General features: G+C 50.4%; 23 pseudogenes; all 23 read left to right on the forward strand.

Annotated features, from left to right (window-relative positions):
- Positions 1 to 492: 492 nt before the first annotated feature.
- LOC130330294 (5S ribosomal RNA) lies at positions 493 to 612 on the forward strand (annotated as a pseudogene).
- A 2,826-nt stretch (positions 613 to 3,438) lies between these two features.
- LOC130352440 (5S ribosomal RNA) lies at positions 3,439 to 3,558 on the forward strand (annotated as a pseudogene).
- A 272-nt stretch (positions 3,559 to 3,830) lies between these two features.
- LOC130344629 (5S ribosomal RNA) lies at positions 3,831 to 3,950 on the forward strand (annotated as a pseudogene).
- An 82-nt stretch (positions 3,951 to 4,032) lies between these two features.
- Positions 4,033 to 4,152, forward strand: LOC130352840 (5S ribosomal RNA; annotated as a pseudogene).
- A 1,663-nt stretch (positions 4,153 to 5,815) lies between these two features.
- LOC130317444 (5S ribosomal RNA) lies at positions 5,816 to 5,935 on the forward strand (annotated as a pseudogene).
- A 681-nt stretch (positions 5,936 to 6,616) lies between these two features.
- LOC130316797 (5S ribosomal RNA) lies at positions 6,617 to 6,736 on the forward strand (annotated as a pseudogene).
- Positions 6,737 to 7,008: 272 nt separating this feature from the next.
- LOC130326444 (5S ribosomal RNA) lies at positions 7,009 to 7,128 on the forward strand (annotated as a pseudogene).
- A 2,664-nt stretch (positions 7,129 to 9,792) lies between these two features.
- On the forward strand, positions 9,793 to 9,912 carry LOC130348670 (5S ribosomal RNA; annotated as a pseudogene).
- An 871-nt stretch (positions 9,913 to 10,783) lies between these two features.
- Positions 10,784 to 10,903, forward strand: LOC130332000 (5S ribosomal RNA; annotated as a pseudogene).
- Positions 10,904 to 11,787: 884 nt separating this feature from the next.
- On the forward strand, positions 11,788 to 11,907 carry LOC130353030 (5S ribosomal RNA; annotated as a pseudogene).
- Positions 11,908 to 13,390: 1,483 nt separating this feature from the next.
- Positions 13,391 to 13,510, forward strand: LOC130321330 (5S ribosomal RNA; annotated as a pseudogene).
- Positions 13,511 to 14,607: 1,097 nt separating this feature from the next.
- Positions 14,608 to 14,727, forward strand: LOC130323739 (5S ribosomal RNA; annotated as a pseudogene).
- An 872-nt stretch (positions 14,728 to 15,599) lies between these two features.
- On the forward strand, positions 15,600 to 15,719 carry LOC130352090 (5S ribosomal RNA; annotated as a pseudogene).
- A 278-nt stretch (positions 15,720 to 15,997) lies between these two features.
- LOC130352441 (5S ribosomal RNA) lies at positions 15,998 to 16,117 on the forward strand (annotated as a pseudogene).
- Positions 16,118 to 16,389: 272 nt separating this feature from the next.
- Positions 16,390 to 16,509, forward strand: LOC130344729 (5S ribosomal RNA; annotated as a pseudogene).
- Positions 16,510 to 16,591: 82 nt separating this feature from the next.
- LOC130352841 (5S ribosomal RNA) lies at positions 16,592 to 16,711 on the forward strand (annotated as a pseudogene).
- A 1,663-nt stretch (positions 16,712 to 18,374) lies between these two features.
- LOC130317456 (5S ribosomal RNA) lies at positions 18,375 to 18,494 on the forward strand (annotated as a pseudogene).
- A 681-nt stretch (positions 18,495 to 19,175) lies between these two features.
- On the forward strand, positions 19,176 to 19,295 carry LOC130316808 (5S ribosomal RNA; annotated as a pseudogene).
- A 272-nt stretch (positions 19,296 to 19,567) lies between these two features.
- On the forward strand, positions 19,568 to 19,687 carry LOC130326456 (5S ribosomal RNA; annotated as a pseudogene).
- Positions 19,688 to 22,351: 2,664 nt separating this feature from the next.
- On the forward strand, positions 22,352 to 22,471 carry LOC130348681 (5S ribosomal RNA; annotated as a pseudogene).
- An 871-nt stretch (positions 22,472 to 23,342) lies between these two features.
- Positions 23,343 to 23,462, forward strand: LOC130332011 (5S ribosomal RNA; annotated as a pseudogene).
- Positions 23,463 to 24,346: 884 nt separating this feature from the next.
- On the forward strand, positions 24,347 to 24,466 carry LOC130353032 (5S ribosomal RNA; annotated as a pseudogene).
- A 1,483-nt stretch (positions 24,467 to 25,949) lies between these two features.
- Positions 25,950 to 26,069, forward strand: LOC130321341 (5S ribosomal RNA; annotated as a pseudogene).
- The last annotated feature ends 90 nt before the right edge of the window (positions 26,070 to 26,159 follow it).

Raw genomic sequence — 26,159 nt, forward strand, 5'->3', positions numbered from 1 at the left:
TTGACATTTTGCTCTGTTGCCGCCTTCCGTTCCGATTCCGAAAAGGATTTATTGATGCTTAAATGCACAGTATAAAAAGCATGAAGCTGTCAATGGCCATCCTAAGCTGAACGTGCCTGCTATCGTCAGATCGCAGACGGCTACCCAGCTTAGGGCCCGGTAAGTACTGGCATGAGAGACTGGCTGGGAATCCCGGGTGCCGTTGACATTTTGCTCTATTGCTGCCTTCCGCTCCGATTCCGAAAATAATTTATTGATGCTTAAATCCACAGTATACAAGGTGTGAAGCTGTCGACGGCCATCCTAAGCTTAACGCGCCTGCTCTCGTCAGATCGCAGACTGGTACAGATCTTAGGGCCCGGTAAGTACCGGCATGGGACACTGGCTGGGAATCCCGGCTGCCGTTGACATTTTGCTCTGTTGCCGCCTTCCGTTCCGATTCCGAAAAGGATTTATTGATGCTTAAATGCACAGTATACAAAATGTGAAGCTGTCAACGGCCATCCTAAGCTGAACGCGCCTGCTCTCGTCAGATCGCAGACTGCTACCCAGCTTAGGGCCTGGTAAGTACCAGCATGGGAGACTGGCTGGGAATCCCGGGTGCTGTTGACATTTTAATCTGTTGCTGCCTTCCGCTCCAATTCGGAAAAGGATTTATTGATGCTTAAATCCACAATATACAGGGTGTGAAGCTGTCAACGGCCATCCTAAGCCTGAACGTGCCTGCTCTAATCAGATCGCAGATACCGGCATGGGAGACTGGCTGGGAATCCCAGGTGTTGTTGACATTTTGCTCTGTAGCCGCCTTCCGCTCCGATTCCGAAAATAATTTATTGATGCTTAAATCCACAGTATACAGGGTGTGAAGCTGTCTACGGCTATCCTAAGCTGAATGTGCCTGTTCTTGTCAGATCGCAGACTGCTGCCCAGCAAGTACGGGCATGGGAGACTGGCTGGCAATCCAAGGTGCTATTGACATTTTGCTCTGTAGCCGCCTTCCGCTCCGATTCCGAAAATAATTTATTGATGCTTAAATGCACAGTATACAAGGTGTGAAGCTGTCGACGGCCATCCTAAGCTTAACGCGCCTGCTCTCGTCAGATCGCAGACTGCTACCCAGCCTAGGGCCCGGTGAGTACCAGCATGGGAGACTGGCTGGGAATCCCAGGTGTCGTTGCCATTTTGCTCTGTTGCCGCCTTCCGCTCCGATTCCGAAAAGGATTTATTGATGCTTAAATCCACAGTATACAGGGTGTGGAGATGTCTACGGCCATCCTAAGCTGAATGCGCCGGTTCTCGTCAGATCGCAGACTGCTACCCAGCTTCGGGCCTGATAAGTACCAGCATGGGAGACTGGCTGGGAATCCCGGGTGCAGTTGACATTTTGCTCTGCTTCTGCTCCGATTCCGAAAATTATTTATTGATGCTTAAATCCACAGTATACAAAGTGTGAAGCTGTCAACGGCCATCCTAAGCTGAACGCGCCTGCTCTCTTCAGATCGCAGACTGCTACCCAGCTTAGGGCCTGGTAAGTACCAGCATGGGAGACTGGCTGGGAATCCCGGGTGCAGTTGACATTTTAATCTGTTGCCGCCTTCCGCTCCGATTCGGAAAAGGATTTATTGATGCTTAAATCCACAATATACAGGGTGTGTAGCTGTCAACGGCCATCCTAAGCCTGAACGTGCCTGCTCTCCTCAGATCGCAGACTGCTGCCCGGCAGTTACCGGCATGGGAGTCTGGCTGGCAATCCAAGGTGCCATTGACATTTTGCTCTGTTGCCGCCTTCCTCTCAGATTAATAAAAATATTTATTGATGCTTAAATCCACAATATACAAGGCGTGAAGATGTCAACGGCCATCCTAAGCTGAACGCGCCTGCTCTCGTCAGATCGCAGACTGCTACCCAGCTTAGGGCCCAGTAAGTACCGACATTGGAGACTGGCTTGGAATCCCGGGTGCAGTTGACATTTTGCTCTGTTGCCGCCTTCCGTTCCGATTCCAAAAAGGATTTATTGATGCCTAAATGCGCAGTATAAAAAGCAAGAAGCTGTCAATGGCCATCCTAAGCTGAACGCGCCTGCTCTCGTCAGATCGCAGACTGCTACCCAGCTTAGGGCCCGGTAAGTACTGGCATGGGAGACTGGCTGGGAATCCCGGGTGCAGTTGACATTTTGCTCTGTTGCCGCCTTCCGTTTCCGATTCCGAAAAGGATTTATTGATGCTTAAATCCACAGTATACAGGGTGTGAAGCCGTCTACGGCTATCCTAAGCTGAATGTGCCTGTTTTTGTCAGATCGCAGACTGCTGCCCAGCAAGTACGGGCATGGGAGACTGGCTGGCAATCCAAGGTGCTATTGACATTTTGCTCTGTTGCCGCCTTCCTCTCCGATTCCGAAAAGGATTTATTGATGCTTAAATGCACAGTATAAAAAGCATGAAGCTGTCAATGGCCATCCTAAGCTGAACGCGCCTGCTCTCGTCAGATCGCAGACTGCTACCCAGCTTAGGGCCCGGTAAGTACTGGCATGGGAGACTGGCTGAGAATCCCTGTTGCCGTTGACATTTTGCTCTATTGCTCCGATTCCGAAAATAATTTATTGATGCTTAAATCCACAGTATACAAGGTGTGAAGCTGTCAACAGCCATCCTAAGCTTAACGCGCCTGCTCTCGTCAGATCGCAGACTGGTACAGATCTTAGGGCCTGTAAGTACCGGCATGGGACACTGGCTGGGAATCCCGGCTGCTGTTGACATTTTGCTCTGTTGCCGCCTTCCGTTCCGATTCCGAAAAGGATTTATTGATGCTTAAATGCACAGTATACAAAGTGTGAAGCTGTCAACCGCCATCCTAAGCTGAACGCGCCTGGTCTCGTCAGATCGCAGACTGCTACCCAGCTTAGGGCCTGGTAAGTACCAGCATGGGAGACTGGCTGGGAATCCCGGGTGCATTTGACATTTTAATCTGTTGCCGCCTTCCGCTCAGATTCGGAAATGGATTTATTGATGCTTAAATGCGCAGTATAAAGGGCGTGAAGCTGTCAACGGCCATCCTAAGCTGAACGCGCCTGCTCTCGTCAGATCGCAGACTGCTACCCTGCTTAGGGCCTGGTAAGTACCAGCATGGGAGACTGGCTGGGAATCTCAGGTGTTGTTGACATTTTGCTCTGTAGCTCTGTAGACATTTTGCTCCGATTCCGAAAAGGATTTATTGATGCTTAAATCCACAATATACAGGGTGTGAAGCCGTCTACGGCTATCCTAAGCTGAATGCGCCTGTTCTTGTCAGATCGCAGACTGCTGCCCGGCAAGTACGGGCAGGGGAGACTGGCTGGCAATCCAAGGTGCTATTGACATTTTGCTCTGTTGCCGCCTTCCTCTCCGATTAAAAAAAATATTTATTGATGCTTAAATCCACAGTATGCAAGGCGTGAAGATGTCAACGGCCATCTTAAGCTGAACGCGCCTGCTCTCGTCAGATCGCAGACTGCTACCCAGCTTAGGGCCCGGTAAGTACCAGCATGGGAGACTGGCTGGGAATCCCAGGTGTTGTTGACATTTTGCTCTGTAGCCGCCTTCCGCTCCGATTACGAAAAGGATTTATTGATGCTTAAATCCACAGTATACAGGGTGTGAAGCCGTCTACGGTTATCCTAAGCTGAATGTGCCTGTTCTTGTCAGATCGCAGACTGCTGCCCGGCAAGTACGGGCATGGGAGACTGGCTGGCAATCCAAGGTGCTATTGACATTTTGCTCTGTTGCCGCCTTCCTCTCCGATTCCGAAAACGATTTATTGATGCTTAAATGCACAGTATAAAAAGCATGAAGCTGTCAATGGCCATCCTAAGCTGAACGCGCCTGCTCTCATCAGATCGCAGACTGCTACCCATCTTAGGGCCCGGTAAGTACTGGCATGGGAGACTGGCTGGGAATCCCGGGTGCCGTTGACATTTTGCTCTATTGCTGCCTTCCGCTCCGATTCCGAAAAGAATTTATTGATGCTTAAATCCACAGTATAAAGGGCGAGAAGCTGTCAACGGCCATCCTAAGCTGAACGCACCTGCTCTCGTCAGATCGCAGACTGCTACCCAGCTTAGGGCCCGGTAAGTACCAGCATGGGAGACTGGCTGGGAATCCAAGGTGTTGTTGACATTTTGCTCTGTAGCCGCCTTCCGCTTCGATTCCGAAAAGGATTTATTGATGCTTAAATCCACAGTATACAGGGTGTGAAGCCGTCTACGGCTATCCTAAGCTGAATGTGCCTGTTCTTGTCAGATCGCAGACTGCTGCCAGGAAAGTACAGGCATTGGAGACTGGCTGGCAATCCAAGGAACTATTGATATTTTGCTCTGTTGCCGCCTTCCTCTCCGATTCCGAAAAGGATTTATTGATGCTTAAATGCACAGTATAAAAAACATGAAGCTGTCAATGGCCATGCTAAGCTGAACGTGCCTGCTCTCGTCAGATTGCAAACTGCTACCCAGTTTAGGGCCCGGTAAGTACTGGCATGGGAGACTGGCAGGGAATCCCAGGTGCCGTTGACATTTTGCTCTAATGCTGCCCTCCGCTCCGATTCCGAAAATAATTTATTGATGCTTAAATCCACAGTATACAAGGTGTGAAGCTGTCGACGGCCATCCTAAGCTTAACGCGCCTGCTCTCGTCAGATCGCAGACTGGTACAGATCTTAGGGCCCGGTAAGTACCGGCATGGGACACTGGCTGGGAATCCCGGCTGCCGTTGACATTTTGCTCTGTTGCCGCCTTACGTTCCGATTCCGAAAAGGATTTATTGATGCTTAAATGCACAGTATAAAGGGCGAGAATCTGTCAACGGCAATCCTAAGCTGAACGCGCCTGCTCTCGTCAGATCGCAGACTGCTACCCAGCTTAGGGCCCGGTAAGTACCAGCATGGGAGACTGGCTGGGAATCCCGGGTGCAGTTGACATTTTAATCTGTTGCCGCCTTCCGCTCCGATTCGGAAAAGGACTTATTGATGCTTAAATCCACAATATACAGGGTGTGAAGCTGTCAACGGCCATCCTAAGCCTGAACGTGCCTGCTCTCCTCAGATCGCAGACTGCTGCCCGGCAGATACCGGCATGGGAGACTGGCTGGCAATCCAAGGTGCCATTGACATTTTGCTCTGTTGCCGCCTTCTTCTCCGATTAATAAAAATATTTATTGATGCTTAAATCCACAATATACAAGGCGTAAAGATGTCAACGGCCATCCTAAGCTGAACGCGCCTGCTCTCGTCAGATCGCAGACTGCTACCCAGCTTTGGGCCCAGTAAGTACCGGCATGGGAGACTGGCTGAGAATCCCGGGTGCAGTTGACATTTTGCTCTGTTGCCGCCTTCCGCTCCGATTCGGAAAATGATTTATTGATGCTTAAATGCACAGTATAAAGGGCGTGAAACTGTCAACGGCCATCCTAAGCTGAACGCGCCTGCTCTCGTCATATCGCAGACTGCTACCCAGCTTAGGGCCCGGTAAGTACCAGCATGGGAGACTGGCTGGGAATCCCAGGTGTTGTTGACATTTTGCTCTGTAGCCGCCTTCCGCTCCGATTCCGAAAAGGATTTATTGATGCTTAAATCCACAGTATACAGTGTGTGAAGCCGTCTACGGCTATCCTAAGCTGAATGTGCCTGTTCTTGTCAGATCGCAGACTGCTGCCCGGCAAGTACGGGCATGGGAGACTGGCTGGCAATCCAAGGTGCTATAGACATTTTGCTCTGTTGCCGCCTTCCTCTCCGATTCCGAAAAGGATTTATTCATGCTTAAATGCACAGTATAAAAAGCATGAAGCTGTCAATGGCCATCCTAAGCTGAACGCACCTGCTCTCGTCAGATCGCAGACTGCTACCCAGCTTAGGGCCCGGTAAGTACTGGCATGGGAGACTGGCTGGGAATCCCGGGTGTCGTTGACATTTTGCTCTATTGCTGCCTTCCACTCCGATTCCGAAAAGAATTTATTGATGCTTAAATCCACAGTATACAAGGTGTGAAGCTGTCGACGGCCATCCTAAGCTTAACGCGCCTGCTCTCATCAGATCGCAGACTGGTACAGATCTTAGGGCCCGGTAAGTACCAGCATGGGAGGCTGGCTGGGAATACCAGGTGTCGTTGACATTTTGTTCTGTTGCCGCCTTCCGCTCCGATTCCGAAAAGGATTTATTGATGCTTAAAACCACAGCATACAGGGTGTGAAGATGTCTACGGCCATCCTAAGCTGAATGCGCCTATTCTCGTCAGATCGCAGACTGCTACCCAGCTTCGGGCCTGGTAAGTACCAGCATGGGAGACTGGCTGGGAATCCCAGCTGCCGTTGATATTTTGCTCTGTTTCTGCTCCGATTCCGAAAATTATTTATTGATGCTTAAATCCACAGTATACAAATTGTAAAGCTGTCAACGGCCATCCTAAGCTGAACGCGCCTGCTCTCGTCAGATCACAGACTGCTACCCAGCTTAGGGCCCAGTAAGTACCGGCATGGGAGACTGGCTGGGAATCCCGGGTGCAGTTGACATTTTGCTCTAATGCCGCCTTCCGTTCCGATTCCGAAAAGGATTTATTGATGCTTAAACACACAGTATAAAAAGCATGAAGCTGTCAATGGCCATGCTAAGCTGAACGCGCCTGCTCTCGTCAGATCGCAGACTGCTACCCAGCTTAGGGCCCGGTAAGTACTGGCATGGGAGACTGGCTGGGAAACCCGGTCGCCGTTGACATTTTGCTCTAATGCTGCCTTCCGCTCCGATTCCGAAAAGAATTTATTGATGCTTAAATCCACAGTATACAGGGTGTGAAGCCGTCTACGGCTATCCTAAGCTTATTGTGCCTGTTCTTGTCAGATCGCAGACTGCTGCCCGGCAAGTACGGGCATGGGAGACTGGCTGGCAATCCAAGGTGCTATTGACATTTTGCTTTGTTGCCGCCTTCCTCTCCGATTCCGAAAAGGATTTATTGATGCTGAAATGCACAGTATAAAAAGCATGAAGCTGTCAATGGCCATCCTAAGCTGAACGTGCCTGCTCTCATCAGATCGCAGACTGCTACCCAGCTTAGGGCCCGGTAAGTACTGGCATGGGAGACTGGCTGGGAATCCCGGGTGCTGTTGACATGTTAATCTGTTGCCGCCTTCCGCTCCGATTCGGAAAAGGATTTAATGATGCTTAAATCCACAATATACAGGGTGTGAAGCTGTCAACAGCCATCCCAAGCCTGAACAAGCCTGCTCTCCTCAGATCGCAGACTGCTGCCCGGCAGTTACCGGCATGGGAGACTGGCTGGCAATCCAAGGTGCCATTGACATTTTGCTCTGTTGCCGCCTTCCTCTCCGATTAATAAAAATATTTATTGATGCTTAAATCCACAATATACAAGGCATGAAGATGTCAACGGCCATCCTAAGCTGAACGCGCCTGCTCTCGTCAGATCGCAGACTGCTACCCAGCTTAGGGTCCAGTAAGTACCGGCATGGGAGACTGGCTGGGAATCCCTGGTGCAGTTGACATTTTGCTCTGTTGCCGCCTTCCGTTCCGATTCCGAAAAGGATTTATTGATGCTTAAATGCACAGTATAAAAAGCATGAAGCTGTCAATGGCCATCCTAAGCTGAACCCGCCTGCTCTCGTCAGATCGCAGACTGCTACCCAGCTTAAGGCCCGGTAAGTACTGGCATGGGAGACTGTCAGGGAATCCCGGTTGTGTTGACATTTTGCTCTATTGCTCCGATTCCGAAAAGAATCTATTGATGCTTAAATCCACAGTATCCACAGTATACAAGGTGTGAAGCTGTCGACGGCCATCCTAAGCTTAACTCGCCTGCTCTCGTCAGATCGCAGACTGGTACAGATCTTAGGGCCCGGTAAGTACCGGCATGGGACACTGGCTGGGAATCCCGGCTGCCGTTGACATTTTGCTCTGTTGCCGCCTTCCGTTCCGATTCCGAAAAGGATTTATTGATGCTTAAATGCACAGTATACAAATTGTGAAGCTGTCAACGGCCATCCTAAGCTGAACGCGCCTGCTCTCGTGAGATCGCAGACTGCTACCCAGCTTAGGGCCTGGTAAGTACCAACATGGGAGACTGGCTGGGAATCCCGGGTGCAGTTGACATTTTGCTCTGTTTCTGCTCCGATTCCGAAAATTAATTTTTGATGCTTAAATCCACAGTATACAAAGTGTGAAGCTGGCAACGGCCATCCTAAGCTGAACGCGCCTGCTCTCGTCAGATCGCAGACTGCTACCCAGCTTAGGGCCTGGTAAGTACCAGCATGGGAGACTGGCTGGGAATCCTGGGTGCAGCTGACATTTTAATCTGTTGCCGCCTTCCGCTCCGATTCGGAAAAAGATTTATTGATGCTTAAATCCACAATACACAGGGTGTGAAGCTGTAAACGGCCATCCTAAGCCTGAACGTGCCTGCTCTCTTCAGATCGCAGACTGCTGCCCGGCAGTTACCGGCATGGGAGACTGGCTGGCAATCCAAGGTGCCATTGACATTTTGCTCTGTTTCCGCCTTCCTCTCCGATTAATAAAAATATTTATTGATGCTTAAATCCACAATATACAAGGTGTGAAGATGTCAACGGCCATCCTAAGCTGAGCGCGCCTGCTCTCGTCAAATCGCAGACTGCTACCCAGCTTAGGGCCCAGTAAGTACCGGCATGGGAGACTGGCTGGGAATCCCGGGTGCAGTTGACATTTTGCTCTGTTGCCGCCTTCCGTTCCGATTCCGAAAAGGATTTATTGATGCTTAAATGCACAGTATAAAGGGCGTGAAGCTGTCAAAGGCCATCCTAAGCTGAGCGCGCCTGCTCTAGTCAGATCGCAGACTGCTACCCAGCTTAGGGCCTGGTAAGTACCAGCATGGGAGACTGGCTGGGAATCCCGGGTGCATTTGACATTTTAATCTGTTGCCGCCTTCCGCTCCGATTCGGAAAAGGATTTATTGATGCTTAAATGCACAGTATAAAGGGCGTGAAGCTGTCAACGGCCATCCTAAGCTGAACGTGCCTGCTCTCGTCAGATTGCAGACTGCTACCCAGCTTAGGGCCTGGTAAGTACCAGCATGGGAGACTGGCTGGGAATCTGAGGTGTTGTTGACATTTTGCTCTGTAGCTCTGTAGACATTTTGCTCCGATTCCGAAAAGGATTTATTGATGCTTAAATCCACAGTATACAGGGTGTGAAGCCGTCTACGGCTATCCTAAGCTGAATGCGCCTGTTCTTGTCAGATCGCAGACTGCTGCCCGGCAAGTACGGGCATGGGAGACTGGCTGGCAATCCAAGGTGCTATTGACATTTTTCTCTGTTGCCGCCTTCCGCTCCGATTCCGAAAAGGATTTATTGATGCTTAAATCCACAGTATACAGGGTGTGAAGATGTCTACGGCCATCCTAAGCTGAATGCGCCTGTTCTTGTCAGATCGCAGACTGCTACCCAGCTTCAGGCCTGGTAAGTACCAGCATGGGAGACTGGCTGGGAATCCCAGGTGTCGTTGACATTTTGCTCTGTTGCCGCCTTACGCTCCGATTCCGAAAAGGATTTATTGATGCTTAAATCCACAGTATACAGGGTGTGAAGATGTCTACGGCCATCCTAAGCTGAATGCGCCTGTTCTCGTCAGATCGCAGACTGCTACCCAGCTTCGGGCCTTGTAAGTACCAGCATGGGAGACTGGCTGGGAATCCCGGGTGCAGTTGACATTTTGCTCTGTTTCTGCTCCGATTCCGAAAATTATTTATTGATGCTTAAATCCACAGTATACAAAGTGTGAAGCTGTCAACGGCCATCCTAAGCTGAACGCGCCTGCTCTCGTCAGATCGCAGACTGCTACCCAGCTTAGGGCCTGGTAAGTACCAGCATGGGAGACTGGCTGGGAATCCCGGGTGCAGTTGACATTTTAATCTGTTGCCGCCTTCCGCTCCGATTCGGAAAAGGATTTATTGATGCTTAAATCCACAATATACAGGGTGTGAAGCTGTCAACGGCCATCCTAAGCCTGAACGTGCCTGCTCTCCTCAGATCGCAGACTGCTGCCCGGCAGTTAACGGCATGGGAGACTGTCTGGCAATCCAAGGTGCCATTGACATTTTGCTCTGTTGCCGCCTTCCTCTCCGATTAAAAAAATATTTATTGATGCTTAAATCCACAATATACAAGGCGTGAAGATGTCAACGGCCATCCTAAGCTGAACGCGCCTGCTCTCGTCAGATCACAGACTGCTACCCAGCTTAGGGCCCAGTAAGTACCGGCATGGGAGATTGGCTGGGAATCCCGGGTGCAGTTGACATTTTGCTCTGTTGCCGCCTTCCCTTCCGATTCCGAAATGGATTTATTGATGCTTAAATGCACAGTATAAAAAGCATGAAGCTGTCAATGGCCATCCTAAGCTGAACGCGCCTGCTCTCGTCAGATCGCAGACTGCTTCCCAGCTTAGGGCCCGGTAAGTACCAGCACGAGAGACTGGCTGGGAATCCCAGGTGTCGTTGACATTTTGCTCTGTTGCCGCCTTCCGCTCCGATTCCGAAAATAATTTATTGATGCTTAAATTAACAGTATACAGGGTGTGAAGATGTCTACGGCCATCCTAAGCTGAATGCGCCTGTTCTTCTCAGATCGCAGACAGCTACCCAGCTTCGGGCCTGGTAAGTACCAGCATGGGAGACTGGCTGGGAATCCCGGGTGCAGTTGACATTTTGCTCTGTTCCTGCTCCGATTCCGAAAATTATTTATTGATGCTTAAATCCACAGTATACAAAGTGTGAAGCTGTCAACGGCCATCCTAAGCTGAACGCGCCTGCTCTCGTCAGATCGCAGACTGCTACTCAGCTTAGGGCCTGGTAAGTATTGGCATGGGAGACTGGCTGGTAATCCCGGGTGCCGTTGACATTTTGCTCTGTTGCCGCCTTCCGCTCCGATTCCGAAAAGAATTTATTGATGCTTAAATCCACAGTATACAAGGTGTGAAGCTGTCGACGGCCATCCTAAGCTTAACGCGCCTGCTCTCGTCAGATCGCAGACTGGTACAGATCTTAGGGCCCGGTAAGTACCGGCATGGGACACTGGCTGGGAATCCCGGCTGCCGTTGACATTTTGCTCTGTTGCCGCCTTCCGTTCCGATTCCGAAAAGGATTTATTGATGCTTAAATGCACAGTATACAAAGTGTGAAGCTGTCAACGGCCATCCTAAGCTGAACGCGCCTCCTCTCGTTAGATCGCAGACTGCTACTCAGCTTAAGGCCTGGTAAGTACCAGCATGGGAGACTGGCTGGGAATCCCGGGTGCAGTTGACATTTTATTCTGTTGCCGCCTTCTGCTCCGATTCGGAAAAGGATTTATTGATGCTTAAATGCACAGTATAAAGAGCATGAAGCTGTTAACAGCCATCCTAAGCTGAACGCGCCTGCTCTCGTCAGATCGCAGACTGCTACCCAGCCTAGGGCCCGGTGAGTACCAGCATGGGAGACTGGCTGTGAATCTCAGGTGTTGTTGACATTTTTCTCTGTAGCTCTGTAGACATTTTGCTCCGATTCCGAAAAGGATTTATTGATGCTTAAATCCACAATATACAGGGTGTGAAGCCGTCTATGGCTATCTTAAGCTGAATGCGCCTGTTCTTGTCAGATCGCAGACTGCTGCCCGGCAAGTACGGGCATGGGAGACTGGCTGGCAATCAAAGGTGCTATTGACATTTTGATCTGTTGCCGCCTTACTCTCCGATTAAAAAAAATATTTATTGATGCTTAAATCCACAGTATACAAGGCGTGAAGATGTCAACGGCCATCCTAAGCTGAACGCGCCTGCTCTCGTCAGATCGCAGACTGCTACCCAGCTTAGGGCCCGGTAAGTACCGGCATGGGAGACTGGCTGGGAATCCCGGGTGCAGTTGACATTTTAATCTGTTGCCGCCTTCCGCTCCGATTCCGAAAAGGATTTATTGATGCTTAAATCCACAATACACAGGGTGTGAAGCTGTCAACGGCCATCCTAAGCCTGAACGTGCCTGCTCTCCTCAGATCGCAGACTGCTGCCCAGCAGTTACCGGCATGGGAGACTGGCTGGCAATCCAAGGTGCCATTGACATTTTGCTCTGTTGCCGCCTTCCACTCCGATTAATAAAAATATTTATTGATGCTTAAATCCACAATATACAAGGTGTGAAGATGTCAACGGCCATCCTAAGCTGAACGCGCCTGCTCTCGTCAGATCGCAGACTGCTACCCAGCTTAGGGCCCAGTAAGTACCGGCATGGGAGACTGGCTGGGAATCCCGGGTGCAGTTGACATTATGCTCTGTTGCCGCCTTCCGTTCAGATTCCGAAAAGGATTTATTGATGCTTAAATGCACAGTATAAAAAGCATGAAGCTGTCAATGGCCATCCTAAGCTGAACGCGCCTGCTCTCGTCAGATCGCAGACTGCTACCCAGCTAAGGGCACAGTAAGTAGCGGCATGGGAGACTGGCTGGGAATCCCGGGTGCAGATGACATTTTGCTCTGTTGCCGCCTTCCGTTCCGATTCCGAAAAGGATTTATTGATGCTTAAATGCACAGTATAAAAATTATGAAGCTGTCAATGGCCATCCTAAGCTGAACGCGCCTGCTCTCGTCAGATTGCAGACTGCTCTAGCTTAGGGCCCGGTAGGTACTGGCATGGGAGACTGGCTGGGAATCGCGGTTGCCGTTTACATTTTGCTCTATTGCTGCCTTCCGCTCCGATTCCGAAAATAATTTATTGATGCTTAAATCCACAGTATACAAGGTGTGAAGCTGTCGACGGCCATCCTAAGCTTAACGCGCCTGCTCTCGTCAGATCGCAGACTGGTACAGATCTTAGGGCCCGGTAAGTACCGGCATGGGACACTGGCTGGGAATCCCGGCTGCCGTTGACATTTTGCTCTGTTGCCGCCTTCCGTTCCGATTCCGAAAAGGATTTATTGATGCTTAAATGCACAGTATACAAAGTGTGAAGCTGTCAACGGCCATCCTAAGCTGAACGCGCCTGCTCTCGACAGATCGCAGACTGATACCCAGCTTAGGGCCTGGTAAGTACCAGCATGGGAGACTGGCTGGGAATCCCGGCTGCCGTTGACATTTTGCTCTGTTGCCGCCTTCCGTTCCGATTCCGAAAAGGATTTATTGATGCCTAAATGCACAGTATAAAGGGCGAGAAGCTATCAACGGCCATCCTAAGCTGAACGCGCCTGCTCTCGTCAGATCGCAGACTGCTACCCAGCTTAGGGCCTGGTAAGTACCAGCATGGGAGACTGGCTGGGAATCCCGGGTGCAGTTGACATTTTGCTCTGTTGCCGCCTTCCGTTCCGATTCCGAAAAGGATATATTGATGCTTAAATGCACAATATAAAAATCAAGAAGCTGTCAACGGCCATCCTAAGCTGAACACGCCTGCTCTCGTCAGATCGCAGACTGCTACCCAGCTTAGGGCCCGGTAAGTACCAGCATGGGAGACTGGCTGGGAATCCCAGGTGTCGTTGACATTTTGCTCTGTTGCCGCCTTACGCTCCGATTCCGAAAAGGATTTAGTGATGCTTAAATCCACAGTATACAGGGTGTGAAGATGTCTATGGCCATCCTAAGCTGAACGCGCCTGCTCTCGACAGATCGCAGACTGATACCCAGCTTAGGGCCTGGTAAGTACCAGCATGGGAGACTGGCTGGGAATCCCGGCTGCCGTTGACATTTTGCTCTGTTGCCGCCTTCCGTTCAGATTCAGAAAAGGATTTATTGATGCCTAAATGCACAGTATAAAGGGCGAGAAGCTGTCAACGGCCATCCTAAGCTGAACGCGCCTGCTCTTGTCAGATCGCAGACTGCTACCCAGCTTAGGGCCTGGTAAGTACCAGCATGGGAGACTGGCTGGGAATCCCGGGTGCAGTTGACATTTTAATCTGTTGCCGCCTTCCGCTTCGATACGGAAAATTATTTATTGATGCTTAAATCCACAATATAAAGGGCGTGAAGCTGTCAACGGCCATCCTAAGCTGAATGCGCCTGCTCTCGTTAGATCGCAGACTGATACCCAGCTTAGGGCCTGGTAAATACCAGCATGGGAGACTGGCTGGGAATCCCGGCTGCCGTTGACATTTTGCTCTGTTGCCGCCTTCCGTTCCGATTCAGAAAAGGATTTATTGATGCCTAAATGCACAGTATAAAGGGCAAGAAGCTGTCAACGGCCATCCTAAGCTGAACGCGCCTGCTCTCGTCAGATCGCAGACTGCTACCCACCTTTGGGCCCGGTAAGTACCAGCATGGGAGACTGGCTGGGAATCCCGGGTGCAGTTGACATTTTGCTCTGTTGCCGCCTTCCGTTCCGTTCTGATTCCGAAAAGGATATATTGATGCTTAAATGCACAATATAAAAATCAAGAAGCTGTAAACGGCCATCCTAAGCTGAACGCGCCTGCTCTCGTCAGATCGCAGACTGCTACCCAGCTTAGGGCCTGGTAAGTACCAGCATGGGAGACTGGGTGGGAATCCCGGGTGCAGTTGACATTTTAATCTGTTGCCGCCTTCCGCTTCGATTCGGAAAATTATTTATTGATGCTTAAATCCACAATATAAAGGGCGTGAAGCTGTCAACGGCCATCCTAAGCTGAATGCGCCTGCTCTCGTCAGATCGCAGACTGATACCCAGCTTAGGGCCTGGTAAGTACCAGCATGGGAGACTGGCTGGGAATCCCAGGTGTCGTTGACATTTTGCTCTGTTGCCGCCTTACGCTCCAATTCCGAAAAGGATTTATTGATGCTTAAATCCACAGTATTCAGGGTGTGAAGATGTCTATGGCCATCCTAACCTGAATGCGCCTGTTCTCGTCAGATCGCAGACTGCTACCCAGCTTCGGGCCTGGTAAGTACCAGCGTGGGAGACTGGCTGGGAATCCCGGGTGCAGTTGCCATTTTGCTCTGTTTCTGCTCCGATTCCAAAAATTATTTATTGATGCTTAAATCCACAGTATACAAAGTGTGAAGCTGTCGACGGCCATCCTCAGCTGAACGCGCCTGCTCTCGTCAGATCGCAGACTGCTACCCAGCTTAGGGCCTGGTAAGTACCAGCATGGGAGACTGGCTGGGAATCCCAGATGCAGTTGACATTTTAATCTGTTGCCGCCTTGCGCTCCGATTCGGAAAAGGATTTATTGATGCTTAAATCCACAATACACAGGGTGTGCAGCTGTCAACGGCCATCCTAAGCCTGAACGTGCCTGCTCTCCTCAGATCGCAGACCACTGCCGGGCAGTTACCGGCATGGGAGACTGGCTGGCAATCCAAGGTGCCATTGACATTTTGCTCTGTTGCCGCCTTCCTCTCCGATTAATAAAAATATTTATTGATGCTTAAATTCACAATATACAAGGCGTGAAGATGTCAACGGCCATCCTAAGCTGAACGCGCCTGCTCTCGTCAGATCGCAGACTGCTACCCAGCTTTGGGCCCAGTAAGTACCGGCATGGGAGACTGGCTGGGAATCCCGGGTGCAGTTGACATTATGCTCTGTTGCCGCCTTCCGTTCCGATTCCGAAAAGGATTTATTGATGCTTAAATGCACAGTATAAAAAGCATGAAGCTGTCAATGGCCATCCTAAGCTGAACGCGCCTGCTCTCGTCAGATCGCAGACTGCTACCCAGCTTAGGGCCTGGTAAGTACCAGCATGGGAGACTGGCTGGGAATCTCAGGTGTTGTTGACATTTTGCTCTGTAGCTCTGTAGACATTTTGCTCCGATTCCGAAAAGGATTTATTGATGCTTAAATCCACAATATACAGGGTGTGAAGCCGTCTACGGCTATCCTAAGCTGAATGCGCCTGTTCTTGTCAGATCGCAGACTGCTGCCCGGCAAGTACGGGCAGGGGAGACTGGCTGGCAATCCAAGGTGCTATTGACATTTTGCTCTGTTGCCGCCTTCCTCTCCGATTAAAAAAAATATTTATTGATGCTTAAATCCACAGTATGCAAGGCGTGAAGATGTCAACGGCCATCTTAAGCTGAACGCGCCTGCTCTCGTCAGATCGCAGACTGCTACCCAGCTTAGGGCCCGGTAAGTACCAGCATGGGAGACTGGCTGGGAATCCCAGGTGTTGTTGACATTTTGCTCTGTAGCCGCCTTCCGCTCCGATTACGAAAAGGATTTATTGATGCTTAAATCCACAGTATACAGGGTGTGAAGCCGTCTACGGTTATCCTAAGCTGAATGTGCCTGTTCTTGTCAGATCGCAGACTGCTGCCCGGCAAGTACGGGCATGGGAGACTGGCTGGCAATCCAAGGTGCTATTGACATTTTGCTCTGTTGCCGCCTTCCTCTCCGATTCCGAAAACGATTTATTGATGCTTAAATGCACAGTATAAAAAGCATGAAGCTGTCAATGGCCATCCTAAGCTGAACGCGCCTGCTCTCATCAGATCGCAGACTGCTACCCATCTTAGGGCCCGGTAAGTACTGGCATGGGAGACTGGCTGGGAATCCCGGGTGCCGTTGACATTTTGCTCTATTGCTGCCTTCCGCTCCGATTCCGAAAAGAATTTATTGATGCTTAAATCCACAGTATAAAGGGCGAGAAGCTGTCAACGGCCATCCTAAGCTGAACGCACCTGCTCTCGTCAGATCGCAGACTGCTACCCAGCTTAGGGCCCGGTAAGTACCAGCATGGGAGACTGGCTGGGAATCCAAGGTGTTGTTGACATTTTGCTCTGTAGCCGCCTTCCGCTTCGATTCCGAAAAGGATTTATTGATGCTTAAATCCACAGTATACAGGGTGTGAAGCCGTCTACGGCTATCCTAAGCTGAATGTGCCTGTTCTTGTCAGATCGCAGACTGCTGCCAGGAAAGTACAGGCATTGGAGACTGGCTGGCAATCCAAGGAACTATTGATATTTTGCTCTGTTGCCGCCTTCCTCTCCGATTCCGAAAAGGATTTATTGATGCTTAAATGCACAGTATAAAAAACATGAAGCTGTCAATGGCCATGCTAAGCTGAACGTGCCTGCTCTCGTCAGATTGCAAACTGCTACCCAGTTTAGGGCCCGGTAAGTACTGGCATGGGAGACTGGCAGGGAATCCCAGGTGCCGTTGACATTTTGCTCTAATGCTGCCCTCCGCTCCGATTCCGAAAATAATTTATTGATGCTTAAATCCACAGTATACAAGGTGTGAAGCTGTCGACGGCCATCCTAAGCTTAACGCGCCTGCTCTCGTCAGATCGCAGACTGGTACAGATCTTAGGGCCCGGTAAGTACCGGCATGGGACACTGGCTGGGAATCCCGGCTGCCGTTGACATTTTGCTCTGTTGCCGCCTTACGTTCCGATTCCGAAAAGGATTTATTGATGCTTAAATGCACAGTATAAAGGGCGAGAATCTGTCAACGGCAATCCTAAGCTGAACGCGCCTGCTCTCGTCAGATCGCAGACTGCTACCCAGCTTAGGGCCCGGTAAGTACCAGCATGGGAGACTGGCTGGGAATCCCGGGTGCAGTTGACATTTTAATCTGTTGCCGCCTTCCGCTCCGATTCGGAAAAGGACTTATTGATGCTTAAATCCACAATATACAGGGTGTGAAGCTGTCAACGGCCATCCTAAGCCTGAACGTGCCTGCTCTCCTCAGATCGCAGACTGCTGCCCGGCAGATACCGGCATGGGAGACTGGCTGGCAATCCAAGGTGCCATTGACATTTTGCTCTGTTGCCGCCTTCTTCTCCGATTAATAAAAATATTTATTGATGCTTAAATCCACAATATACAAGGCGTAAAGATGTCAACGGCCATCCTAAGCTGAACGCGCCTGCTCTCGTCAGATCGCAGACTGCTACCCAGCTTTGGGCCCAGTAAGTACCGGCATGGGAGACTGGCTGAGAATCCCGGGTGCAGTTGACATTTTGCTCTGTTGCCGCCTTCCGCTCCGATTCGGAAAATGATTTATTGATGCTTAAATGCACAGTATAAAGGGCGTGAAACTGTCAACGGCCATCCTAAGCTGAACGCGCCTGCTCTCGTCATATCGCAGACTGCTACCCAGCTTAGGGCCCGGTAAGTACCAGCATGGGAGACTGGCTGGGAATCCCAGGTGTTGTTGACATTTTGCTCTGTAGCCGCCTTCCGCTCCGATTCCGAAAAGGATTTATTGATGCTTAAATCCACAGTATACAGTGTGTGAAGCCGTCTACGGCTATCCTAAGCTGAATGTGCCTGTTCTTGTCAGATCGCAGACTGCTGCCCGGCAAGTACGGGCATGGGAGACTGGCTGGCAATCCAAGGTGCTATAGACATTTTGCTCTGTTGCCGCCTTCCTCTCCGATTCCGAAAAGGATTTATTCATGCTTAAATGCACAGTATAAAAAGCATGAAGCTGTCAATGGCCATCCTAAGCTGAACGCACCTGCTCTCGTCAGATCGCAGACTGCTACCCAGCTTAGGGCCCGGTAAGTACTGGCATGGGAGACTGGCTGGGAATCCCGGGTGTCGTTGACATTTTGCTCTATTGCTGCCTTCCACTCCGATTCCGAAAAGAATTTATTGATGCTTAAATCCACAGTATACAAGGTGTGAAGCTGTCGACGGCCATCCTAAGCTTAACGCGCCTGCTCTCATCAGATCGCAGACTGGTACAGATCTTAGGGCCCGGTAAGTACCAGCATGGGAGGCTGGCTGGGAATACCAGGTGTCGTTGACATTTTGTTCTGTTGCCGCCTTCCGCTCCGATTCCGAAAAGGATTTATTGATGCTTAAAACCACAGCATACAGGGTGTGAAGATGTCTACGGCCATCCTAAGCTGAATGCGCCTATTCTCGTCAGATCGCAGACTGCTACCCAGCTTCGGGCCTGGTAAGTACCAGCATGGGAGACTGGCTGGGAATCCCAGCTGCCGTTGATATTTTGCTCTGTTTCTGCTCCGATTCCGAAAATTATTTATTGATGCTTAAATCCACAGTATACAAATTGTAAAGCTGTCAACGGCCATCCTAAGCTGAACGCGCCTGCTCTCGTCAGATCACAGACTGCTACCCAGCTTAGGGCCCAGTAAGTACCGGCATGGGAGACTGGCTGGGAATCCCGGGTGCAGTTGACATTTTGCTCTAATGCCGCCTTCCGTTCCGATTCCGAAAAGGATTTATTGATGCTTAAACACACAGTATAAAAAGCATGAAGCTGTCAATGGCCATGCTAAGCTGAACGCGCCTGCTCTCGTCAGATCGCAGACTGCTACCCAGCTTAGGGCCCGGTAAGTACTGGCATGGGAGACTGGCTGGGAAACCCGGTCGCCGTTGACATTTTGCTCTAATGCTGCCTTCCGCTCCGATTCCGAAAAGAATTTATTGATGCTTAAATCCACAGTATACAGGGTGTGAAGCCGTCTACGGCTATCCTAAGCTTATTGTGCCTGTTCTTGTCAGATCGCAGACTGCTGCCCGGCAAGTACGGGCATGGGAGACTGGCTGGCAATCCAAGGTGCTATTGACATTTTGCTTTGTTGCCGCCTTCCTCTCCGATTCCGAAAAGGATTTATTGATGCTGAAATGCACAGTATAAAAAGCATGAAGCTGTCAATGGCCATCCTAAGCTGAACGTGCCTGCTCTCATCAGATCGCAGACTGCTACCCAGCTTAGGGCCCGGTAAGTACTGGCATGGGAGACTGGCTGGGAATCCCGGGTGCTGTTGACATGTTAATCTGTTGCCGCCTTCCGCTCCGATTCGGAAAAGGATTTAATGATGCTTAAATCCACAATATACAGGGTGTGAAGCTGTCAACAGCCATCCCAAGCCTGAACAAGCCTGCTCTCCTCAGATCGCAGACTGCTGCCCGGCAGTTACCGGCATGGGAGACTGGCTGGCAATCCAAGGTGCCATTGACATTTTGCTCTGTTGCCGCCTTCCTCTCCGATTAATAAAAATATTTATTGATGCTTAAATCCACAATATACAAGGCATGAAGATGTCAACGGCCATCCTAAGCTGAACGCGCCTGCTCTCGTCAGATCGCAGACTGCTACCCAGCTTAGGGTCCAGTAAGTACCGGCATGGGAGACTGGCTGGGAATCCCTGGTGCAGTTGACATTTTGCTCTGTTGCCGCCTTCCGTTCCGATTCCGAAAAGGATTTATTGATGCTTAAATGCACAGTATAAAAAGCATGAAGCTGTCAATGGCCATCCTAAGCTGAACCCGCCTGCTCTCGTCAGATCGCAGACTGCTACCCAGCTTAAGGCCCGGTAAGTACTGGCATGGGAGACTGTCAGGGAATCCCGGTTGTGTTGACATTTTGCTCTATTGCTCCGATTCCGAAAAGAATCTATTGATGCTTAAATCCACAGTATCCACAGTATACAAGGTGTGAAGCTGTCGACGGCCATCCTAAGCTTAACGCGCCTGCTCTCGTCAGATCGCAGACTGGTACAGATCTTAGGGCCCGGTAAGTACCGGCATGGGACACTGGCTGGGAATCCCGGCTGCCGTTGACATTTTGCTCTGTTGCCGCCTTCCGTTCCGATTCCGAAAAGGATTTATTGATGCTTAAATGCACAGTATACAAATTGTGAAGCTGTCAACGGCCATCCTAAGCTGAACGCGCCTGCTCTCGTGAGATCGCAGACTGCTACCCAGCTTAGGGCCTGGTAAGTACCAGCATGGGAGACTGGCTGGGAATCCCGGGTGCAGTTGACATTTTGCTCTGTTTCTGCTCCGATTCCGAAAATTAATTTTTGATGCTTAAATCCACAGTATACAAAGTGTGAAGCTGGCAACGGCCATCCTAAGCTGAACGCGCCTGCTCTCGTCAGATCGCAGACTGCTACCCAGCTTAGGGCCTGGTAAGTACCAGCATGGGAGACTGGCTGGGAATCCTGGGTGCAGCTGACATTTTAATCTGTTGCCGCCTTCCGCTCCGATTCGGAAAAAGATTTATTGATGCTTAAATCCACAATACACAGGGTGTGAAGCTGTAAACGGCCATCCTAAGCCTGAACGTGCCTGCTCTCTTCAGATCGCAGACTGCTGCCCGGCAGTTACCGGCATGGGAGACTGGCTGGCAATCCAAGGTGCCATTGACATTTTGCTCTGTTTCCGCCTTCCTCTCCGATTAATAAAAATATTTATTGATGCTTAAATCCACAATATACAAGGTGTGAAGATGTCAACGGCCATCCTAAGCTGAGCGCGCCTGCTCTCGTCCAATCGCAGACTGCTACCCAGCTTAGGGCCCAGTAAGTACCGGCATGGGAGACTGGCTGGGAATCCCGGGTGCAGTTGACATTTTGCTCTGTTGCCGCCTTCCGTTCCGATTCCGAAAAGGATTTATTGATGCTTAAATGCACAGTATAAAGGGCGTGAAGCTGTCAAAGGCCATCCTAAGCTGAGCGCGCCTGCTCTAGTCAGATCGCAGACTGCTACCCAGCTTAGGGCCTGGTAAGTACCAGCATGGGAGACTGGCTGGGAATCCCGGGTGCATTTGACATTTTAATCTGTTGCCGCCTTCCGCTCCGATTCGGAAAAGGATTTATTGATGCTTAAATGCACAGTATAAAGGGCGTGAAGCTGTCAACGGCCATCCTAAGCTGAACGTGCCTGCTCTCGTCAGATTGCAGACTGCTACCCAGCTTAGGGCCTGGTAAGTACCAGCATGGGAGACTGGCTGGGAATCTGAGGTGTTGTTGACATTTTGCTCTGTAGCTCTGTAGACATTTTGCTCCGATTCCGAAAAGGATTTATTGATGCTTAAATCCACAGTATACAGGGTGTGAAGCCGTCTACGGCTATCCTAAGCTGAATGCGCCTGTTCTTGTCAGATCGCAGACTGCTGCCCGGCAAGTACGGGCATGGGAGACTGGCTGGCAATCCAAGGTGCTATTGACATTTTTCTCTGTTGCCGCCTTCCGCTCCGATTCCGAAAAGGATTTATTGATGCTTAAATCCACAGTATACAGGGTGTGAAGATGTCTACGGCCATCCTAAGCTGAATGCGCCTGTTCTTGTCAGATCGCAGACTGCTACCCAGCTTCAGGCCTGGTAAGTACCAGCATGGGAGACTGGCTGGGAATCCCAGGTGTCGTTGACATTTTGCTCTGTTGCCGCCTTACGCTCCGATTCCGAAAAGGATTTATTGATGCTTAAATCCACAGTATACAGGGTGTGAAGATGTCTACGGCCATCCTAAGCTGAATGCGCCTGTTCTCGTCAGATCGCAGACTGCTACCCAGCTTCGGGCCTTGTAAGTACCAGCATGGGAGACTGGCTGGGAATCCCGGGTGCAGTTGACATTTTGCTCTGTTTCTGCTCCGATTCCGAAAATTATTTATTGATGCTTAAATCCACAGTATACAAAGTGTGAAGCTGTCAACGGCCATCCTAAGCTGAACGCGCCTGCTCTCGTCAGATCGCAGACTGCTACCCAGCTTAGGGCCTGGTAAGTACCAGCATGGGAGACTGGCTGGGAATCCCGGGTGCAGTTGACATTTTAATCTGTTGCCGCCTTCCGCTCCGATTCGGAAAAGGATTTATTGATGCTTAAATCCACAATATACAGGGTGTGAAGCTGTCAACGGCCATCCTAAGCCTGAACGTGCCTGCTCTCCTCAGATCGCAGACTGCTGCCCGGCAGTTAACGGCATGGGAGACTGTCTGGCAATCCAAGGTGCCATTGACATTTTGCTCTGTTGCCGCCTTCCTCTCCGATTAAAAAAATATTTATTGATGCTTAAATCCACAATATACAAGGCGTGAAGATGTCAACGGCCATCCTAAGCTGAACGCGCCTGCTCTCGTCAGATCACAGACTGCTACCCAGCTTAGGGCCCAGTAAGTACCGGCATGGGAGATTGGCTGGGAATCCCGGGTGCAGTTGACATTTTGCTCTGTTGCCGCCTTCCCTTCCGATTCCGAAATGGATTTATTGATGCTTAAATGCACAGTATAAAAAGCATGAAGCTGTCAATGGCCATCCTAAGCTGAACGCGCCTGCTCTCGTCAGATCGCAGACTGCTTCCCAGCTTAGGGCCCGGTAAGTACCAGCACGAGAGACTGGCTGGGAATCCCAGGTGTCGTTGACATTTTGCTCTGTTGCCGCCTTCCGCTCCGATTCCGAAAATAATTTATTGATGCTTAAATTAACAGTATACAGGGTGTGAAGATGTCTACGGCCATCCTAAGCTGAATGCGCCTGTTCTTCTCAGATCGCAGACAGCTACCCAGCTTCGGGCCTGGTAAGTACCAGCATGGGAGACTGGCTGGGAATCCCGGGTGCAGTTGACATTTTGCTCTGTTCCTGCTCCGATTCCGAAAATTATTTATTGATGCTTAAATCCACAGTATACAAAGTGTGAAGCTGTCAACGGCCATCCTAAGCTGAACGCGCCTGCTCTCGTCAGATCGCAGACTGCTACTCAGCTTAGGGCCTGGTAAGTATTGGCATGGGAGACTGGCTGGTAATCCCGGGTGCCGTTGACATTTTGCTCTGTTGCCGCCTTCCGCTCCGATTCCGAAAAGAATTTATTGATGCTTAAATCCACAGTATACAAGGTGTGAAGCTGTCGACGGCCATCCTAAGCTTAACGCGCCTGCTCTCGTCAGATCGCAGACTGGTACAGATCTTAGGGCCCGGTAAGTACCGGCATGGGACACTGGCTGGGAATCCCGGCTGCCGTTGACATTTTGCTCTGTTGCCGCCTTCCGTTCCGATTCCGAAAAGGATTTATTGATGCTTAAATGCACAGTATACAAAGTGTGAAGCTGTCAACGGCCATCCTAAGCTGAACGCGCCTCCTCTCGTTAGATCGCAGACTGCTACTCAGCTTAAGGCCTGGTAAGTACCAGCATGGGAGACTGGCTGGGAATCCCGGGTGCAGTTGACATTTTATTCTGTTGCCGCCTTCTGCTCCGATTCGGAAAAGGATTTATTGATGCTTAAATGCACAGTATAAAGAGCATGAAGCTGTTAACAGCCATCCTAAGCTGAACGCGCCTGCTCTCGTCAGATCGCAGACTGCTACCCAGCCTAGGGCCCGGTGAGTACCAGCATGGGAGACTGGCTGTGAATCTCAGGTGTTGTTGACATTTTTCTCTGTAGCTCTGTAGACATTTTGCTCCGATTCCGAAAAGGATTTATTGATGCTTAAATCCACAATATACAGGGTGTGAAGCCGTCTATGGCTATCTTAAGCTGAATGCGCCTGTTCTTGTCAGATCGCAGACTGCTGCCCGGCAAGTACGGGCATGGGAGACTGGCTGGCAATCAAAGGTGCTATTGACATTTTGATCTGTTGCCGCCTTACTCTCCGATTAAAAAAAATATTTATTGATGCTTAAATCCACAGTATACAAGGCGTGAAGATGTCAACGGCCATCCTAAGCTGAACGCGCCTGCTCTCGTCAGATCGCAGACTGCTACCCAGCTTAGGGCCCGGTAAGTACCGGCATGGGAGACTGGCTGGGAATCCCGGGTGCAGTTGACATTTTAATCTGTTGCCGCCTTCCGCTCCGATTCCGAAAAGGATTTATTGATGCTTAAATCCACAATACACAGGGTGTGAAGCTGTCAACGGCCATCCTAAGCCTGAACGTGCCTGCTCTCCTCAGATCGCAGACTGCTGCCCAGCAGTTACCGGCATGGGAGACTGGCTGGCAATCCAAGGTGCCATTGACATTTTGCTCTGTTGCCGCCTTCCACTCCGATTAATAAAAATATTTATTGATGCTTAAATCCACAATATACAAGGTGTGAAGATGTCAACGGCCATCCTAAGCTGAACGCGCCTGCTCTCGTCAGATCGCAGACTGCTACCCAGCTTAGGGCCCAGTAAGTACCGGCATGGGAGACTGGCTGGGAATCCCGGGTGCAGTTGACATTATGCTCTGTTGCCGCCTTCCGTTCAGATTCCGAAAAGGATTTATTGATGCTTAAATGCACAGTATAAAAAGCATGAAGCTGTCAATGGCCATCCTAAGCTGAACGCGCCTGCTCTCGTCAGATCGCAGACTGCTACCCAGCTAAGGGCACAGTAAGTAGCGGCATGGGAGACTGGCTGGGAATCCCGGGTGCAGATGACATTTTGCTCTGTTGCCGCCTTCCGTTCCGATTCCGAAAAGGATTTATTGATGCTTAAATGCACAGTATAAAAATTATGAAGCTGTCAATGGCCATCCTAAGCTGAACGCGCCTGCTCTCGTCAGATTGCAGACTGCTCTAGCTTAGGGCCCGGTAGGTACTGGCATGGGAGACTGGCTGGGAATCGCGGTTGCCGTTTACATTTTGCTCTATTGCTGCCTTCCGCTCCGATTCCGAAAATAATTTATTGATGCTTAAATCCACAGTATACAAGGTGTGAAGCTGTCGACGGCCATCCTAAGCTTAACGCGCCTGCTCTCGTCAGATCGCAGACTGGTACAGATCTTAGGGCCCGGTAAGTACCGGCATGGGACACTGGCTGGGAATCCCGGCTGCCGTTGACATTTTGCTCTGTTGCCGCCTTCCGTTCCGATTCCGAAAAGGATTTATTGATGCTTAAATGCACAGTATACAAAGTATGAAGCTGTCAACGGCCATCCTAAGCTGAACGCGCCTGCTCTCGACAGATCGCAGACTGATACCCAGCTTAGGGCCTGGTAAGTACCAGCATGGGAGACTGGCTGGGAATCCCGGCTGCCGTTGACATTTTGCTCTGTTGCCGCCTTCCGTTCCGATTCCGAAAAGGATTTATTGATGCCTAAATGCACAGTATAAAGGGCGAGAAGCTATCAACGGCCATCCTAAGCTGAACGCGCCTGCTCTCGTCAGATCGCAGACTGCTACCCAGCTTAGGGCCTGGTAAGTACCAGCATGGGAGACTGGCTGGGAATCCCGGGTGCAGTTGACATTTTGCTCTGTTGCCGCCTTCCGTTCCGATTCCGAAAAGGATATATTGATGCTTAAATGCACAATATAAAAATCAAGAAGCTGTCAACGGCCATCCTAAGCTGAACACGCCTGCTCTCGTCAGATCGCAGACTGCTACCCAGCTTAGGGCCCGGTAAGTACCAGCATGGGAGACTGGCTGGGAATCCCAGGTGTCGTTGACATTTTGCTCTGTTGCCGCCTTACGCTCCGATTCCGAAAAGGATTTAGTGATGCTTAAATCCACAGTATACAGGGTGTGAAGATGTCTATGG

This window comes from Hyla sarda, chromosome 1, assembly GCF_029499605.1.
Source record: "Hyla sarda isolate aHylSar1 chromosome 1, aHylSar1.hap1, whole genome shotgun sequence".
Classification (NCBI taxonomy): domain Eukaryota; kingdom Metazoa; phylum Chordata; class Amphibia; order Anura; family Hylidae; genus Hyla; species Hyla sarda.